Raw genomic sequence first — 20,353 nt, 5'->3', positions numbered from 1 at the left:
CAGAGGCCTTTCAGTTGCACCTGTATGCTCTTTTTTAAGCCTCAGTACCTCAGACAGAAAACTTAAAATCAGTACTCAGGAGAACAAGCTGAAAAGAACAGGGACAGAAGGCAAGAAATCCAGGATCCACAGATGTCCTGAAAAATCGAGCAATATAGATCCTTCTTAAGACCCTGGTGAGATGAGGATTAAAAAATGTTATTTTGCCTGTGTGACTTAAAAATAGTTTAAACAACCACTAAGCCCACAAGCCCTCTTTATTGTGTGGAGCTGGTAGGGCTGATCCTGCATGCACAATGACAGAGGAGCTCTGAGTGTGGCATGGCATGTTCCCTGCTGGTACCCTCACACGAAGACTCCTTTGGAATGATTTTTGGATTTTCCTACACACCTTGCTCTTCTGTAACCTCACATGACACTATCTGGTGTTGCAGAAGGATTGACAGAAAAGAGTTAAGCAGTTGCTCTACTCTAAATCTGTGGGAAAAAGTCAGAGCCAACTTTAAGCTGATGTGACGATCCATGCCTCTATTTCTTAGGCTCTCCAAGAAGCTTCATCCCAACCAGCAAACATACACAATACCAACTGTCATTCTGCAACTACAAAACAGCACAGCCTGGAAAGTTCTCCGGTGTTTCCAGCATGGATTAGTCACCCTTCTGGTAAGGCTTTGGCAGCTTTTGTGGGTGGTCAGTCCAACAGGTGGGGCTGACATACCAGGGACCTTAGTTCACTCCCCTGCTCTGCCAATACCAGGACAGATCCTTCCTGAGAACCAAGGGGTGCAAATCGCACCAGCTTCCAGAGAACGGGGTTTATTCAGCACATTCTTGTATTCAGGGTGTGAAAACACACACACAACACAGCACTACAGTCTGGCAGCTGTCCTGACGACATGTGAAATGTTCCTTTCTGTCCTTGCTTATTCATGATTTTTACTCGTTGCTCGGCATTTTTTTCGGAGGATGATGATTTCCTTTTTCTGCTTGAATGCAAGATCCCTCTTTCTCCTTCACTCTCCTGTCATTGCCATTTGGTCTAATCTTTTCTTTCCTTAGAAAATGCTTCTGAAGTATTAATAGGAGATGCTAGAGCCCTATCGCATTAGTCTGAAGAAATTGTACATTTCCGTAAAGTGATAAGAAGAAAAATTTTAAAAGTGCCCGCAAGGAAAGATGAGAACACTGAGAAACCAATCCTTTATTTTGGTGCCAAGCATTTTACTCATGACCATATCACCATGTTCATGTGACTGGAACACAAAACTTTTGCAAATCAGGAAACAGCAGAGAAAATAATCTTCTTCCATTATGATTCCATCTTCATCCACAAGATCCCAAATTACCTGTGACCCCAGCCAAAATTGTAGGCATGTGTGTGTCTGGTCATGCACACTGTTGATCCAGACTCTGGCTTGCTGAGTTGACTTCCTAGCATGACTTTGGACCTTGCAGCTATGGACTTGCTCAATGCTCACTGCTGTGATCCTTTAGGACTGTCTAAATCGTAAGTCATCATCTAGTCAACAGTCAACACCATAAAACCATCATCATCTAGTCAACATCATAAAACCATCCACTGAGTTATGTACCCCTACCACGTCAGTGCCATGACAGCTAGAGAGTCGTCTCCATCCTTGCTGCTTCATTCAACTTTCCACTGAGCTGATTTAATCACTAAAAAGACACATTAATTACCTTTCTCCTCCACTGCTGCCTAATTTTCTGACATTTCTCTGTGTGTTTATCTGACTAACAGAGGAATCTGCTGAATGCCAGTCTGGCATGAGGTGAGAGGCATGAATGTGTGGCCAAAAGTGTGGGTGGGTGTTGGGGGTAGATAGGAGGAGGGAGGTGTATCCTACCCATCTGAGAATACCTGAGACATTGGCTCATTCCATGTCAAGAAACTGTACTGCAAAACATGTGTGACCAGATACTTTTTGCTTGTTTCCTACCATGGCTGTAAAGGGAACATCAGACTTTTGATAATTGAAGTACTTAATTAATATTAACTGGCTAATAAAGAAAGATGTGTCTCATTAAATGTTGGATATGTGGAGACTGCAGCGTGCACACAACTTCCTGGATTTGGGGAGGGAGAAGAATGGGATGTTAGATGTGAAATATTATGACCTTTTAATATTATTATTATTATTTTATTTTATTTTTTGGAGAGCATTGTGCCCTTGCAACACTTACATTTGTTCAGAACAAAGGTCCCAGATGAAAGCTGCATTTTTAAGTTTCCTGTCTGTTTTGGAGCCCAGTTCTTCTTGGTCTCACTGCTGTGTTTGTCAGGTTGAAGCACAGCTCTATGTAGTTTAAACCGAGAAGGTTAACAGATCCAAGTGAAAAATCTGTTTACCTTGGAGTTTTTTAAATGTCATGCAGTCATTTCCATTGCTTGTGGCTTTCAAAGTTATTATTTTGAATAGTATTAGCACTGTAGTATATAAGTGTCCCACTTTATAACAGAGACTCATTATCTTAAGTTCTCACAATAGTGTTATCCATCAACTTTAGGAAATCAGAAAATTGTGTGTAAAAAAAAAAAAATAAGAGCGGGTAAGGGTTCTGTTTGTTTTTATGGTGACTACATATTGCTATTTATACGTTTATTTCAGCTTCTAGATTTTGAGTTTCAAGGAAGCTATATTGCCAAGCAGCAACAATTACACATAAAAATTAAGTTCAGCTCCAAGAAAACATTTAGTTTTCTTAATAAAGCCAGAGTTAGAAGCTGAGATGTTCATTTAGTTCTGTACAGTTCTCTGCATTGAAAACTGAGTCTGAGTTTCTTTTTCAGACACTTGAGTCCAGAAGACAGGGTTTTAAATCTCATCATAATTGGTGAGACTGTAAAAATTGAATGTTCACTACAAAAATACGCTTTGTTGGAATGCACTCCAAGGGTAAGAAAGGAAATGCTGTTCTTAGATTTTCACGGATGGATCATTTCTAAGAGCTTGGTGTTCAAAAAAAAAGACTGGGTTTTTCAAGTTATTTCAGGGCCTCAGGGATTACCTTTACTTTTGCTTTACAAAGACACTTCTCTGGACAAGCTGAAAAAAACAGGAGTGATAGACATAAACCTAGCATTTCAACAGATTTTAGAAGATTTTTCCCTTCTGCTCCCATTGAGAGCAATGCCTTCCTTCCTGTGTTGATTGTGAGCAACAGGAGTCAGACACTTGAAAGCTGAGATAGAAATAATTAGGTAGATATATGACATGTTAGAAAGGGATGGATTTTTCCTCGTCTTCAGGATAATTTCAATTTTTATTTATTTATTTATTTATTTTTCTGTTGCACTCTTCCCCCTGCAAGGCAAGAGACCTGTCAATGAAGTCATTTATTTCACAAAAATCAGACTATTTTCAGCAAAGCTGATGTGTTCTACAGGAAAGGCTTTTGACCTGTCAATCAGGTACTTCCAGAAAAAGCCTGCACAAAATTGGGCACTAATTGCAGGTTCAGGCTCCCTTCCCTCCTATGCCCCTGTGCTCACTTAGAGCTGGTGCTCTTTGGGTGTTCACATTTTCAAAATTCATCCCATCATCAAGGCTCATGCAGAAAACCTAGTGACAGAAATGTGATGGCTCCAACAAAAAGAAAAAAGGAAGTCACGGATATTATTTTTTTTCCAAGCTGCAAATTCTTTTGTGCCTTTCATCCTTGTTTCCATCTAATGAATTAAACTATTAAGCTGGTGAATGCTTATTAGTTGTAGTTAAAGTCTAGAAACAGTTCAGCTATCACTGAGGTTTCTCTTGACACAAATAGTGATCCACTGAAATCCATCAGCCAGTACAGCTAATTTTCAGTATAATACAGTAACAGACATAGGCCTGCTCCTCAGCATAAGTGAACAGAGTGGTAGATTTAATGGATGGGATATCATCAAGGTCAGGATTCATTTGCTTAAATACCAGTGTCTAGTGCCACTTGCTGCCCCAGGTTTTTTCACCTGTCCTTCGTATTCCAGCCCCAAATGGTGTCACGTCTACACACCCAATGGAATGTCCCAGCAGCTTGGTGCATCTCCAGTATCTTCAGTATCCAGACATCTTCACTACCATTCCTTAATCAAAACCTGACCCCCGCGTATGAAGTCTACTTTTTGCCATCTTTCTCAGAAATGCTGGCAAAGATCTTTTCTGTAACACATATTTAACGTTGTTACTTCTGTAGTTTGGTCTGTCACTTGAAATATACCCAGACGCTCCTCTGCTATTTAAGCCAGTGATTTCAGAGTCATTAGCACTCCAATTAAGTTACTTTGATTTGCTATGGATAAATTTCTGCAGAGAGCTAATTTTGATGTAGCACAGCAAATCCAAAAATGACAGTTAACTTATTTCTATTTCTATTCCAGGCACTCTCTGGGTTTTCTTGCTTAGCAAAACATAGCCAAGACTCATAGCAGCTACCAAAATAAATTAAAAAAAATGCATAATTAAGAACACAGTGCAAAGTGATATGGAAGCAGCAGCAGAAACTGACTGATACCTGCTAGCTGTTCTATGCTTCAAATACCATCTTGTTCTTCCAAATCCATGCTGTCTGCTTACCTGGATGATTTCTTAGAAACAAAACATATTGTAAAGTTTTCTAAATGTGCTATTTTCAACCTAAGCTGGACCCCTGAACTTTTCAAAGCTTACCAATCTCTTTGGGTTTAGAAAGGAGCAGAGATTTAGACTTATGGAAAGAGCATGTAAAAGTGATAGAATGTAAACTTTTTATTTTATTTTATTTTATTTTATTTTATTTTATTTTATTTTATTTTATTTTATTTTATTTTATTTATTTTATTTTATTTTATTTTATTTATTTTATTTTATTTTATTTTATTTTATTTTATTTTATTTTATTTTATTTTATTTTATTTATTATTTTTTTTTAAAAAAAGGACAAGAAGTCCCATTTTACTAGCAGAGCCAAATTTTCCAGAAGCTTCTTAGATTTAAATATCATATTAAGCCTAGCCAGTGTTACAAGTATTTTTTTTTTACCCTTAAAATGCCATTAAATTGGAAATTGGTTGCTGAGTTTGGCAGGTTTTGCATTGCTGATAAATGTGCCTGCATATGTTTACAGCGAGATGTATAAACATGTCTAAATGCTGTATCTCCTCTATATGCTGAGGAGATCCACCCTGTAAGTAAGGTTTCATCCCACTGTTCAATATTCTGTTCAACTGATCCAAACTTTCCCCAAATTGGTGGTGAGGATTTTTCACTGTGTGGAGATTCAAGGCTGTCAAGTTTTATAAACCCACATTGGATTCTTGCTGATTTGGACATGGTCCAGTCTCCTTGCAATAAGATGCTTGTGCAGAAAGCCTTTTCCACTCACTCCACTGCCTATAGTTAATGACACACTATGGCAGTTCTGATCAGGCTGTCAAAGAATGAAACATTTTAGCAATTCCTTAGAAAATAATTTGACTATATGAATAACAAATGAATGCATTTGACATCAGGCTAATCCTCTTCCTATCCTCTCCAGGGTTTTACTAACGATTCAAAATGGTGAATGCTGCAAAAATATCAGTGTAGATGTAGAAGAATGAGCAGGTTTTGAATGACCAAAATGCAAATATGAAATTATTTGGGATAATACCAGGACACCCAGAACTCTGAAATGTGCTAGCCAATATAAATGAAATAACTGAAAATTGTGGAATAAGTGGTGTGAATATGGGGTTAGGTCAGGTAATTGGTCAACAGAAGACAATATCACTTCCCTTATTCATAAAAAAATATTTTCCAAGAAGCTAAAAAAGAAAGTAACAGGAAATGTTGAAAATACAGGCAGATGTATGTGATCTTCTGTCTCTTTACTTTTTCTTTTCTTTCTTCTTTTCCTTTCTTTTCCTTTCTTTTCCTTTCTTTTCCTTTCTTTTCCTTTCTTTTCCTTTCTTTTCTTTTCTTTTCTTTTCTTTTCTTTTCTTTTCTTTTCTTTTCTTTTCTTTTCTTTTCTTTTCTTTTCTTTTCTTTTCTTTTCTTTTCTTTTCTTTTCTTTTCTTTTCTTTTCTTTTCTTTTCTTTTCTTTTCTTTTCTTTTCTTTTCTTTTCTTTTCTTTTCTTTTCTTTTCTTTTCTTTTCTTTTCTTTTCTTTTCTTTTCTTTTCTTTTCTTTTCTTTTCTTTTCTTTTCTTTTCTTTTCTTTTCTTTTCTTTTCTTTTCTTTTCTTTTCTTTTCTTTTCTTTTCTTTCTTTTCTTTTCTTTTCTTTTCTTTTCTTTTCTTTTCTTTTCTTTTCTTTTCTTTTCTTTTCTTTTCTTTTCTTTCTCTCTCTTTTTTTTTTTTTTTTTTTTTTTTTTTTCCCTCTCTGGAGAAGGAATATTTGTTATGTAAAAAGTGCTGTTCTGTAATGCTCAGTGTGTAGACAGCCGAATGTGGAAATGATGAAGGAGAATTTTGGCTGCCTGGCCTTCCATGTGTGAAAAGACTTAAGAGGTTTGGATGTCATCTTGTTTTTCCTTAGCTGAGTGAGGAATCTGATCCAATCTCTTAGTGAGGCTTTTTCCGTTTTAGATTGGTTATGGAAAAAAAAAAAATATCTTTTGAAGCATTTGAAATTGTTTTGCTTATGATTGTCCCATCAGCGAAGGGGGTTTTACACCCTTAGACAGGACTGGCAGACCAACCCAGCAGCCTTCCTGCTGGCATTCACAAACATATCAGGCTTTTAAAATGTGGGTTATGAGCACAAAAATGATAGCCTGCAATGGCTGTTATTCAGTGAAGTGATTCCTTAGAGTGGCTGAGGCTTGTATTTCACTGCTGAGTGTCTCAGGCTAAGCTGGTACACATAGGTCAGATCTCCATTTGATAAATCTCTAAAATATCCTACCCTGAGGAGCCTGTACATCTTGCTCTGACTGTAAAACCTTTCTCCAACCCTCGTTTACAGTCTTCTCTACAACACCATCCTCCTGCAAATGCCTCAGTGCAATCGTTAGCAGCATGCTGACAAGTGGAGAAAATGTCTTTTGTCTTGCAGGTAAGTCTTTAACCTTTACATCCAAAAATGACTCCTTCCACCCACTGGCTTCCTGGAGACAAACAACCCTTAAATCTTCTACGGCTTTAAGTAGGTTTAAATTCCAGTGCAAACTTGTGTCTAGCTGTTCTGATTCTTCAGAATCAGTCAGTACCCACAATTAAAGCCTTAAGAAATGACCTAGTTCTCTTAATCTCACAGTCCCATGGGTAAATAAGCAATAGTTAATCAGAGAGCTGAGAAAACTAAGGTTCAATGGCCAGCAGCCTGCATTGTAGTGTCAGGTTTTCTTACAACGTGGCACAAAAATATGGCCATACAAAATGCTTATTTCCTTTGCACTGGTAAGAGCCAGCTAATAATGAAAGGTGCAACCTGGGCATAAATTACACATAGTTTGTAGGCCAGTCCTGAGCCCACTCTGGGTGAAATCCTCATATTTTTCAATGCAGAGAGTTGCACAGAAGGGTCAAGGATCAGTGCAGGCTTCTAAGTTGGTTTCACAGGTAGCATCATTTTGCTGTCTGCTGCTCCCTCTGCTAACAGTGTCACGATGTCTAAGCATGTTTTTGCAAGGTGCTTTGTGGCTAAAATGAGGTTTCAAGAATGAAGGCAGAAAAGACAGATTGACTGCCCTAAAGCAGGGACTAACACCAATCCTCACATTCATAACCATGTGCTTTGGAGGGGAATCAGGCCACTACTGGTAAAAACAGGGAAATGCCAGATTTCCTCAGCACCTTGTCTCGGGTTTCTCACTTCAATATCTGATTTTTCATGGAGATATGGAGGGAACCAAGACCTGAAAAAAGTCCCAAGTCAGTGACAAGTGCTCCTTGTGGTGGGATGGTGGAGAGCACATCAGATGGCACTGTCTGATCCAGTGCAAAAGGCAATTCTGTTCTAAGGAAGGTAACACATATTTTCTTCCCTGCTTGCTGCTGTGTCTCTGTACAGAGTACTCTGTATATTTCTCAGCTATTTTATATGTTTTTTCACAGGATGAACACTACCTGTCAACAGTATTTTTACATTTTTGCCAGTTTCCTATGAAAATATATCCACTTGCACTGTTTGATTGTGTCTGTTTATATGTTTCCATCTCTTCATCTTACCTGCACATCCTTCCCCTCAACAATGAGTTAAAAACAATAGATTCTGTCAACTGAAATTGATAGATGCAGGCTTAAAGATACAGATTCCAGAGAGATTTTGCAGCAAAAGATCCCCAGACAGATTAGAGAAACCTTGCTAATAATTCCCTTGATGTAAAGAAGAATAACATTAACTTTTATAGGCATCGGATCCGCACAGGAAAGAGCTGCTGTAAAAAACCCATTCTTAGTTTCACTGCTACTTGAAGTATGGCATTTCCAAATTACAACAGGACCTCATTGTTAATCCCAATCCTGGATGTCATCAGCCCACTCTCACTGGGATAATTTTTCAACACATTCCACCACCTCCACATGCATAATTTTCCTCTTAAGGACCTTTTAAGTGCAGCAGTTTAAGATCCAGCCCAGTCCTTCTTCCTTTGATGAGGCTCTGTGGGCAAACTCCTTGCACTTAAATGTTACAGTAGAGCCCCTGAGAAGCTTGAACTTCTGGAAATAACTTTGGCAGCCAATTGGCACTTAATGACAATTTGACTTAATACATGGAAACATATCCAGAAAAACAAGCATGATCTTATGGACATTTGTTTTTGCTGCTATTGGCAGTTAAATCAAAACCCTTTGTTGAGGTCTTTTAGCTTTCTCTGCTTCTATCTGGATGGTGCCTGGTCTTTTTTACTTTCTATTTTAGATTTTTTTTTAAATGTAGTGCTTTTTTGAGGAGTGTGTTAGTTTGAAGCGTTGTTATTGTGTTGTTTCTTTAGATAAAACACAGAGAAAACGACGTTTAATTCTGATAAAGAATACATATTGCCAGGTAAAACCTTCACAGGATTACTTATAGGAATAATTCATTTTAATTCTCAAAAAACAGCAAGTGATGGCTTGGGAGGCAAATCTCATAAGGAGAGGCTGAGAACACTTGGATTGTCTAGTCTGGAGAAAAGAAGTCTGAGAGGAAACCTCATTGCTCTCTACAACTTCCTGAGGGCTTCCTGAAGTCAGGTTCTCTTCTCCCTTGTCAGCAATGACAGGATGCACAGGAACAGCACAGAGCCATGCCAAGGAAAGTTCAGGCTGGACATTAGGAAAAAAATCTGGATTTATAGTAAAATCTATTGGTATCTTGACCACACACACAATTGGATCATATGATATGGTATTGTACCCAGTCTCTCATTTCCTAGACATCTCGTAGATAGTTTGTGGTGCAGTATGATACAGAAGATCATAATAATCCCTTCAATTTATGTCTGCTGAGAGGGACAACTTATTTTATCTAAATTTATATATTTGCAGTGTAGAAATTATTCCTGAATTCATCATCCCCTTCTTATTTGATAGCAAAGCCAATTTCAGCTCAATTTACCTGAACTACTGAACTTCAACGTGAGATAGATTGCATCCGAAATCCCACTGACTTCATTGGCTGGGTAAGCACTGATGTCTGTTTGGTGATGGAAAGACTATTTCAGATGGAGATATAAGAGGAATTAGTTTCTTTTTTTTTTTTTTTTCTTTTTCTTTTTTTTTTCTTTTTTTCCTGCAATATGTGTTTATCTGTCATAACTTCTAAATAGCTGTAGCAGTATGTAGACAATCCCTCCCTCCCTTCCTCTTTCTCTTGTACCCTCCTGTCCCTTTTTTCCTTTTTGTTTTCCTTCCTTCCTTCCTTCCTTCCTTCCTTCCTTCCTTCCTTCCTTCCTTCCTTCCTTCCTTCCTTCCTTCCTTCCTCTCTCTCTCTCTCTCTCTCTCTCTCTCTTTCTTTCTCTCTTTCAGTTGTTGTTATTGTTATTGATACATTCAGCCTGGGAAACACACTGCAAACAAACTTTGCAAAAATTACAGATTAATTAGCTACAAAATTAGAAGAAACCTCAGAAGACACACAATTTGAACGACCATTCAGTCACAAACTCTGTTGAGAAACAGAAGTACTGGAGATGAATGACTCTCCAACAGGACAAAAAAAGCACCAAACATTTTAAGAAAGAAGGTCATGAAAGCCTGACCTAGACTTTCCATTCTGATAGATCAAAGGCTTCTGGATAAGCATCTGGATTCTTGGGGTTTCCTGTCTGAGTCAAACTCTCCCTCTAGTCTTTTTGAGGTTCTCCTGTGACTTATAACAATGTCTGCGTAAAACTCATCCCCGTTTCCTACTCTCCTGATTTCCTCCCTCACTGGACAAATACAAAGAAAGAGGCTTGCAATTCCAACTGCACCTATTTTCAGCTTGGACTGGTGCCAGAGAGCTCATCACAACTGGAGCTTGGCAAAGGAACTTCTTGCTGGCAGACCAAGTGTTTGGCAACTAATGCAGCAAGTGGAAGGCTACGGCTGGCAGTTTTCCTCAGATGGCTGAACCAGCCAGCTGTGTGATGAGAGCACGGGAAGTAAAAGGTCAGCTCACACTGGACTGCTAATTCCCTTGGAAGAGGGTCGATGACCTAGTTGGTTTGTCAGCCTAAGTGTCTTCATCTGTTTGCCACTTGACTTTAGAGATGCGGACATGAGTTTAGAGGGGAAAAATTACTTTAGGAATCAGGACAGTATGAGCAACATGTATCAGATGACAAGAAAAATAGTACAGAAATCTGAAAAATGTTAAGTGCATTAGCTTATTAATGGCATGCTCTTACTGCAATGAGCAAACACCCTTTTTGACCTCCAACTCTTACAGCTGCTTCCCAACTCTTGAGGAGAGAGCCTGGATTCAGTCAACAAAATAACTGATTTTGTGCTGGAAAAAAATGCAGTTCAACTTCTTGCTAATGTTTGAGAACCTGGCAAGAGAAAGGTTGCGTACCCATGTCAAAAGACATACCCCTGTATCATGGCATGCTGTGCCAAGATGTCAGGCTCTGTACAAGTAGAAATATCTATATTCCTGATAAGCAAATGCTTATCAACTTGGACTCAGCAGTAGCAGCCAACAGAAAACCTGCCAAGAATAGCATCCGATCAAAGACAGTCAAGAATAAAAAGGCCTCCGTGAAGAATACATCTGATCTATTACTCTTAATAATAGAGCATTTTTGTTCTGTGGCAAATTCTATGAATTTTTGTTATTAGTAATTTTAAATATGCCTGTCTGTCTTTTCATAGCATTTAAAATATTATGAACGTTTTGCTGATGTGTTGAGTCTTCTGAGAAGCTTGGGAGTTGCCTAAATATAGGCAAAAAGAAAAACCTTTCTGTGAATACACTAGATGCACTGACTAATTTTCAACCAATACTTGAAATTATTTCTCTCTCCATTGTCCCTTCTGCATATTTTTTTTTTATTATTATTTTTTTTTCTTGCAAATCAGAAGAAAATAGTACTGGAGAGCATTGAAAAATGCCAGTGCTTTAATTCTGAATCAAATTCAAGAGTTTAGAAGGACCAGTATGTGGACAGCTATGTGATAGTTCACTCAGAAGTCATCTCCTAAGAAGCCTGGAGTTAGATCCCACTGTACATGACTTGAAGGGCTGCCGTTAGTTCCTAAGTCCAGTTACAGATTTCCTGTGCACTCTTGGACACTTAGACCATTTTTTCCGCTGTTGAAGTTAACGACTTCAGTGAGGATATCTTATTTCATCCTGGCCTGGTGTGGAACAAACTGTCCATAACTGTGAAGTATTTGTATACCATGGGGGTGGTTTTGTACTTGGCTTGTTGTGATCTTGTAGGACGGAGTCCTGAGAAGCACTTCTGACTAGTCCAGCATCTTATCTTCTGACTTTCCTCAACTCAGAAAAGCTGAAGTCCTAGCATTTAAGACAGCTACTGAGAGACCTTTTTATGTACTTCCATGGACAAGAAACACAGTTTTTTAGCTCAGATTCTCAAGATGCTTTGCTTCAGAAGCTATAGAGCAACACTGACCTGAAGCAATGTAGGGTCAATCCTATTGCAGTAGGAATCCTCCTCACTTCTCTTTTATTCCTAGCAAATCAAAGCCCAGAGCAGGCAGTGCTGCTTTCAAAACAGGTCTGCAATTCCAACTGGCAGAAACAAGACAAGTTTCAGTAAGGCAATTTGTAAATGGACACTTGGGTGTTAAGCTTACACCAACCTTGTAAATTCATTAAGAGAATGAAATGAATTAGATGCAAGTTTACTTATTTAGTAAGTAGAAATTTTACACCATGAATGTTTCCTTAGATCATGTGTTTTTAGCTTCCTGTGCTGCTACATTCTGCCCTTGATATGAGCTATAATAGTGTCACGTGTTACAGCATGAGTTACCTGAGCCCCTTCGTGGAAGCAGGGTTAGGTACCTAGAAGCCACTGAATTGCTTAAACCATGAAGTAACATAAGAGGCATGTTTTTTCTCCAGCCTGCATTGCACATTTAGTGCCATTCTCTGGGATCAAAACTAAGCAAAGCCTTGTTGCTGGTGCTGCTGCTGGCTCATTCAGATGAGAATTTTTGGTTTGTGTGCAAATTAGGCAGTGCAAGAGCTGATCTGTGCTTCCATAGGAACACGCCAGAATGAAATTAGAGTGCAAAAATGGGAATAAAGCTGTCATCATACAAACAAGTGGGAGAGGCCCCAGTGGTCTTTTCTTTTTGGAAGGCCTCATTGCAGCACCACAGCAGGGGAGTAGTTTTCATGAGATGCTGAGTGGAGAAAGAGGGAGGGTTTCGAGAGGTTTGGTGGAGCATGAAGCTCTTCCCTCAGCCAGAACATCCCCTGGAGCTTAGGCTGCATGTCAGCCTTCATGCTCAGGCCACTTTAGAAATAGAGCTCTCCAGATGCTTCTAAGAGCTTCTTGACCTTAGCATATTTTTCTAGGGAAGATATTCCTTCTGCATTAAACAATTTGGCTTGTTTTGCCCATAAGCACCTGGTCCCACATCCTGTTCCATGCTGCAAACTCTGGTTGACAGGACTCAGGGGAATGACTGCTCCACAGGAGTGACCAAGGTGCACTACTGCATACACTTGCTGGGAAGAAGGGATGCTGAGAAGGGCTGGAGTAAAGGGGAAATACTTCATTTCACACCTCCACCTTTGCATTCTGCTCCCTGGCATGTGCTGCACGAGGTCTCTAGGAACATGCACCACCAAGGGCACAGAAGAGCTGCCTCTGCTCTAACACCGACACAAACTTGTAGTGACAATATTGAAATTGAACCTTCCCTGAGAGTCAACAGAATGACTCACTGTTTCCTCAGACATCACAGAGGTCTTAATTCGTAGCTGTACCTACAAAATGCTCTCCTGAACACACAATCTGTTCCTCATTTCGCTCAGCAGCGTGATTCTAATTACCTTCTTCTCAGCCACTAATTTGAGGCTATCATTAGTGCAACAGTCTCCAAGTTTGCTTTGAGGCAGGGATGTTGATGAGTAATTACACACTTCATCTCATCTTTAGAAGGGAAAAAAAATGATTGCTTGAGGAAAGTGGTTGTGCGATGGTTTGGTTTGTTAAGCACATGTTTCACTTAGCTTGGTGGGAAAATAGTGCTGGGGGAATCATCTCAGCTGCATCCAAGCAAGCCAGTAACATGGGTATTTCATGCCAATTAGCTGTGGTTTGAGACTTGAGTTTTGTTTATTAATAATGAGTTTTATGTATGTTTTCAAGACTGGTAGTTTAGGAATGGTAATTTAGTAATTCAGGGGCAGAGAAAGAGCCTCTCCTTTTTTGAAAATGGCTATATCAACTGCTGTAGAGGATGATGCTAGAAATCCTTTAGATAAACAGCAACCCGCAATTTTAGTGAGCAGCCTATTTTGGAGAAAAGCACTTTTTCTATTTCCACTGCTTTGACAGAGGAAAGATTATACTTTTTGAGGAATGGATATTTACTTGACTGTCAAAGCCTGTTTGTTTTTAATTTACTATTTTAACTCCAGGTATCTGTCGTCTACTGACTCAGTCATCTTCTTCCTCATAATAGAGAAGCAACCTACAATAATTTAATAACAATTTAATATTAAACTACATTGTTGTAGTGAAATCCACAGGTTATCTATTCACTGTGGGTGTATTTTGTTTCCATGCAGTCTCATTTATTTTGCACTTGTTTTCCCTAACTATTGTACCCCACTCCCTCCACTCCCTAACTTGTGTATCTCCTGGCTTAAATGAAAGAGAAAGGAAACGCATGAGTTTGGTGAGAGAGGAAGGTGTCATGATGCTAATTTCCTAATGCCATCGACATGCCATGATGACACATCTAAATAGTAGCCACGATACAATGAGGTAAAATTTAGCTTGTGGATCAAAATTTAAGCTTGGTGTCAATGCATGTTCTAGATATCCCAGCTTTCACTGCAATAAATGCACAGCCAGTCAACACATGTCATTGGAATGGAGACAGCAATTCAGTTCTTCCTAAAGAGGAAGCTTACAGGAGTATCCAGATGACCATATCTAGACATCTCGTGTCCATATGAGATTCTGTATGGAATCTTGTTTGCTTTCCAACTGGCACTGCAGGAAGGTATGGCTCTCACTTAGCTCATGTATAAAAATTGGCAGCCCTACATGGATATCTCACATATCTTGAGGTGTTTCAAATGTTAGTAGACTTCTAAGTTTAGGAAAGTGAATCTCACCCACACCATTGTGTCTATCGATTCACTCTCTAAACTCTGTTAACTGCAGCTTTCCACGGATGATAATGTGAATTTGTGCTCCTAACTCACATGCAGACATCCACGTAGCCTTTTTCATTTAGGTATCTTCCTCTGGGAGCTGTTTGTTAGTCCTTAAGCCAAAGGGTAAACATTCCCTTTATCCTGTAGTCATGGCTCTCAAATGAACTATGTGTAGTTTTTCAAAATAAGAATGGAGAAGCTCGGGACCTAGAAGTTTACCCCCTTTTTGGTAAAGAAATCTGGACACTCATTGATGTAAAGCCCAAGCTGGGTACTGGGTGTGATCTCTGCTCTGAAAAAGGCTGTGTCTGTGTGGGACTTGTCACCTTTGCCATATATGCAGACGAGGTGTAACAATTTGATATCTCTACCATAAATGGTGATACTGTAGTTGTTTCAGGACTGTCTTCAGGCCAAGAAATTTTGGGATCCCAAATCTGTCTGCATTCCTGCAAGCAGATATGACCTTAGTTCTGCTTCTTCCATTGGGTATCATCCAGCTAAATCATCTTGCTCTTTAGAGTGAGGGTTGTCTCTAACATACTGTTTGTGAAGCGCCCAGCACATTGGGCTCTGATCTTGGCCGAGGAGTTTACTTGTGGTTTCATTTAAGTCATCGCTATTATTTCATAAACTAAAATATCTGTAGAGGAAAGCAGAAGAATTATGATACATCGTTTCTAGCTCTTCTTCTTGTGGCTCTGTGTCCAGAAGTAGAATCTGTAAATAAAGAAGTATCCATGCTATTCCACATGTTGCTTTTTTTTTTTTTTTTTTTTTAATATAAGCACTAAAATTAAGAAAGTTTGTTAGAGACCTCTGTTAGACTCCTATTAACAGAAATAAAGTAGGATATATCTATTTTTTGAATTATCATTTTTTGAATGGAAAAATGGAACTAAAGAATGATGATTCAATTATAATTCCCAAAAATGATCATCATATTTTTTTAAAAAAGGAGGGGAAAGGAGGAAGGGGATGCAACCATGGCTGGATTCAAGTCTGCAGTTCCATACCTTCCTCCTTATTTCATTATTTAGTTTTAAAATTGGAGAGATTCAAGCACTGAACCAGTAGTATGAGGTTTTAATGATTTTTTTTTATTATTTTATTATTATTTTTATTTTTTAATTTGTTGTTGTTGTTGTTGTTATTGTTGTTAAAAAATGAACTATCAGGTCCAGTCTTTATTATGCATGATTTGTACAGTCTTGGATGATAAGAAAAACATCGTAGATTAAACAGTATTTAGGCATAATCACTTCCAAACAATCTTCCTGGAAACATGAAAAGAAAAAAAAAAAAAAAAAAGTGGAAGAAAATCCATACAAAAGAACACAGACTGATTAACTCTTATGCATGTCCATGCTCTCCAGATCATTAGATGATTGTTTTATTATTTAACTTTTTTGTTTGTTTGTTTGTTTGTTTTTGTTTTCAAAAAAAGCAGGAACTGGCCAGAAAGAGGAGTTTATGAACCAGAATTTTCTTTTCCAGAGACTGAGCCTGAGCCTCTTAGATATCATCCTACTCCTCCTTCCTCATTCTCCTTCTAGACCTAGAAAACTCAGGTGTGTCTTTACAGCCAGAGCTGCAGCTTCAGAAAGGTAAGGAGACACGTGAGCTGTAGGTGGAAGTATGATACCCTTTCAGGGCATCCAGAAAATGTTAAATAGCAGTAGATGGGGGTTAAGGTCTCAACATTGACCTGCATTCTCTTTTGGGACCCTATGTCGTCATCTTCCTAATGCATTTCTTGATGGCTACCAGGTAAATTACATAGATGTCTATGAACACTCAGTCTTGCAAATCTGCACCTTTTCTCTCCCTTCCCCAGCTGAACCCAATGGCTAGTCAAGTACTCAGCTTGGAGGATAATGAGCCATGTGTTCACACCCCATTAGGCAGTGAATTTGATCAACGATGCACCACAAATCTTTCAGAATCCAGGCTCTGTCTCCAGTGCGTACAGCTCTGAAGAGATCTGAGAAATGAACCATACTCATTCATCTGAGAACCAAAACTGCAAGGCTACCTTTTCTTTCTCCCAGGCCAGCAGGCAGAAATGCTGCTTTATTTTTTGCACTGGAATTTTGTGCTCATTTTTAGAATGGAAGATGTTGTTCCAGGTAAGTTAAATAAAGCAAAATACTTCATCCCCTGCAATTCCCACTGATGAAAATGATAAACCTACTGCATCCCCTGAAGGCTACTATTCAGATCTATTTTTACCATATTTTCCATAATACTTCTCCAAAACAAAAATGACCAGAGCAGATTGTGTCTTATAATCAAAACAGAAAATTAAATGACGAGCAAGATTTCTCTGTTGTTTACTGTTGTCATGAAAATCCACCTAAGGACCAGAGAGTTTTTGCAACCATTTCCCTGTAAAGGAAACAAAGGCCTCTGATAGTGTATCTACTATTGAGTAAATAAGATATTGAAACCTTCTTGGAAAAAAAAAATAAATAAATACAAAGCCCAGCAACTGCATATCAAGTCTGTCATTAACTCTTCTAGTTGTTAGCTTCCTTTGTCATCTTCTGGTAAATTTATACCAGAAGTTCTGAAGAAAACCTATGTTTTTCAGTATGCTGGAACTAATGGAGAATTACATGGTGGTCTTCAAGGGAAAGAATAGGCAAAAAGAGCCTTCAGTTCCAGTTCAGGTTAGTGTCATTCAGAAATCATTGCCAGCTAATGCCAAGGATTTTTCCATGGCACAGGTGGGCAGTAAGCACAGATGTGCTTCTAGTCCTCAGGTGATCTCCATGTACAATTGACCACAAGGCTATGTGAGGCCACCTGGCTGCTCAGTTCAGCAAGGACCACTTGGCAGCTGAAGCTGACCTGTTCTTGAAATTAAACCTTCACATTGCTCATTCCCTTGATATGTGAAGCTTTTCCTTCCGTGCTTTCCAAAAATGTGTTCTTCATATATAATTTACTTTCTGCTTGTGCAGTGGAGAAGATGGGCTAATGCTTTTGCAATAATGCTAGCATGTGGGAGATCTGAATACCTCTTCCCAGTTTCTCCTCAGACACATGATGTGACTCTGCCAACTCATGTTGGGTGGGATTCATCTCACCCAACTTTATACGTCTGCAGTGCAGACGTCTACGCGGCTTCACTAGTTGCACTTGGCTGCTTCCACTGTCGATGGAGACAAATCACATTTTTAAACCATGGTTCCTCTGACTTGTTTTGGCCATCTCCTTTGGGATGATGCCTACATTTGGCCAGATAAATTCCACTGCTGAGCTTCAACTCTCTCTTTAAAATAGGGATAAAACTGAGGGTTTACTCCCCATCTGAGTGTTAAGGGATGCTGTGAAAGCCTGGGTACCATTTAAGGTGCCATGGGTAGGTATGACCACATCCTAAAACTTATTGTTTAATTTCCTAATCTTCTAATGATATATGCTGTAGGAATACATTTTGTATACCCAGAGATAATTGTCTCAGTTGAATAATGGCAATTATGATGTACCTTGACAGAGACACTAAAATTTGGATAAATCAGAGTATCGGTGGCCAACTGGCAACTCTTGAGCTTCTCCACTAGCATAAGAAGGTCAAATCTGTATTAGCTAGATCATTGCTGGCACAGGGCACACAAATCTCTCATTGTGGGAGAAATAAGACACTAAAAGCTGTCATCACTAGGACATCCTGAAGCTTAGTTTCACACCTCACCCTGATCCATCCCACTTCATACTGGTGGAGACCTGGAGAAGCACTGCCATCTCCCACCTGTGAACCACTATAAGCAGTTCCCCTTACTTGTCTTCTCCAAGGTGTGTGGCAAAAGCTGAGTGGTTCTTGGAAAACACAAGCTTGTACCACAAGAATGCCTTTGTGCCCAGATCAGTCAGGATCAGGGGAAGGTCATAAAGAACACCTCCATCCCTTCCACCCTGATCCATTTTGAGTACTTCTGGAAAGCCCTGAAGATAGTCCAACACGTACATTTTTAAAAGAAAGTTATGAAGCCAAACAAAATACCCATACCCACATAAATGAATTCCACATGCTTTTCAGTGTGTTACTTTAGGATGGATCCACAGATGGTGTAAATCAGAAGAATACTGCTGATTTCGAAGGAACAGCACCAGCTGACCTCTGTGAAGGAAATGCCAGATCTACTTGTTGCAGCATAGTTGGCAAAACACATTTTGCATCAAAACTATTTTTTTCTCCTTCTATTTTTTTTTTCCTTAATGGGGAAGAAGAAAAATGATCTATATAAATAACTAGACTGTACTGCTCTGTCTAAAAGGTCAGGGAACATTTTACAAGCTGGACTCCTAGCCAGAATTTGTGACCTGTGTTTTTCAAATGCGTCTACAGATGGGGACCCTTTATACAGTAGTTAAAAAATGTGGGAAAATAATAAAATAAGGAATGTTTCATTTGGGAAAAGAAAAAAAAAAAAAGGCAACCCAAAACCTCTAGTTTGTATTCCTGTTTTTTAATGAATTCAGTACAGGGGAAGCATTCTTTAATTTACGTGTGTGTTTGGAAGGGAGGGGGAAGGTACTAAGCCTACCGGAAGGATTTGAGTATTTAATAAAAGCAGTTGAAAATAATAAAATTAAAACTAAGGAAAAAATAATAAGGTAGCTTGAAATGTCATCATTTTAATTGCATTTTACACCAATCCTTTCCTGTTTGGAATGCAAGACGGCCTATAAACTCTCTTCTGGACATGACCCAGTTCAGATTTAAGTTAATGGAAAGACACCCTGAGAACTGGTTTTGTGGGTTGAGTTTTATATGAAGAAATAGTCCTCTGGAGCTTGACTTGGTTCTTTATGGAGATGGGAGAAGCTCACGGATTTGGATGGGTCATATCATCACCTGACACTGACTTTGGAGCAGCTGTCTTCCCAGCAAATCCATCTAAATAACTTTTAATTCATGTCATGGAGAACAAGAGCAGGAATGTGTGCAATATATCCACAAGGCCAAGCAAGAACATCTCAAGAATATCTCATGGGGACAATGTTACCTTTCTCAGTAGGTTTCTGATATTTCTTGGTTTTGGCAGAGGGAGAAGCAATACAGGAAGAGTGTCCCTTGTAGTATTTTCTTTGTCTGTGTACAGATGGGTTTTGCAGTTGCAACCATGAAAGGAGAAAGCTACCTGAAAACGTTCAGAATTCCATCCCACACCTTCTGCAAATGGCATATCTCTTCCTCTTAAAGTTAAGTAATCAACCTTTTCAATGTATTTTGTAACCAAATAGTAAAGCCTTCTTTATCTGTGCCTGTAGCAGTTTTACCTTTTGTTACTGGGGTAAACACTTTAACCTCCTACACAGACCTTCAGCATTCCGACTCCAGAACTAATTATGTTGTATGAAAATGCCCATTTTCTTAGCCAATACTTCCTTCTAGATCCTTATCTTCTCTACACGTGGTCTGGTGTGGATGAGTAGACAGCCTCTGTATGTATACAGCTTGCATAATGTGGCTGTTTCTATTTTGGAAAGCCCAGGGTTTCAAAGAAAAAACAGCTTGGAGACTTCCACAGAATCAGGCCATGACCATCCTATCTAACAGCCACCAAAACCTATTTCTTCCATTAATCTCTCAAATCTTTTTCTAAGGA

The 20,353-nt window shown here is 38.9% G+C and overlaps 1 long non-coding RNA gene across 2 annotated transcripts; it reads left to right on the top strand.

Moving 5' to 3' along the window:
- Positions 1–339: 339 nt before the first annotated feature.
- LOC119715684 (uncharacterized) lies at positions 340–16,716 on the top strand. 2 transcript variants are annotated; one of them, XR_005263010.2, is made up of 3 exons: positions 340–663; positions 6,921–7,010; positions 16,233–16,716. It is a non-coding gene; the product is annotated as an uncharacterized lncRNA (long non-coding RNA). The 2 variants fall into 2 exon arrangements; XR_005263009.2 differs by lacking the exon at positions 16,233–16,716 and adding an exon at positions 7,794–8,823.
- The last annotated feature ends 3,637 nt before the right edge of the window (positions 16,717–20,353 follow it).

Source organism: Anas platyrhynchos, chromosome 2 (genome assembly GCF_047663525.1).
Source record: "Anas platyrhynchos isolate ZD024472 breed Pekin duck chromosome 2, IASCAAS_PekinDuck_T2T, whole genome shotgun sequence".
Classification (NCBI taxonomy): domain Eukaryota; kingdom Metazoa; phylum Chordata; class Aves; order Anseriformes; family Anatidae; genus Anas; species Anas platyrhynchos.
The sequence above is the reverse complement of the archived record's forward strand: the minus strand, read 5'-3'. Positions and strand labels throughout refer to the sequence as shown.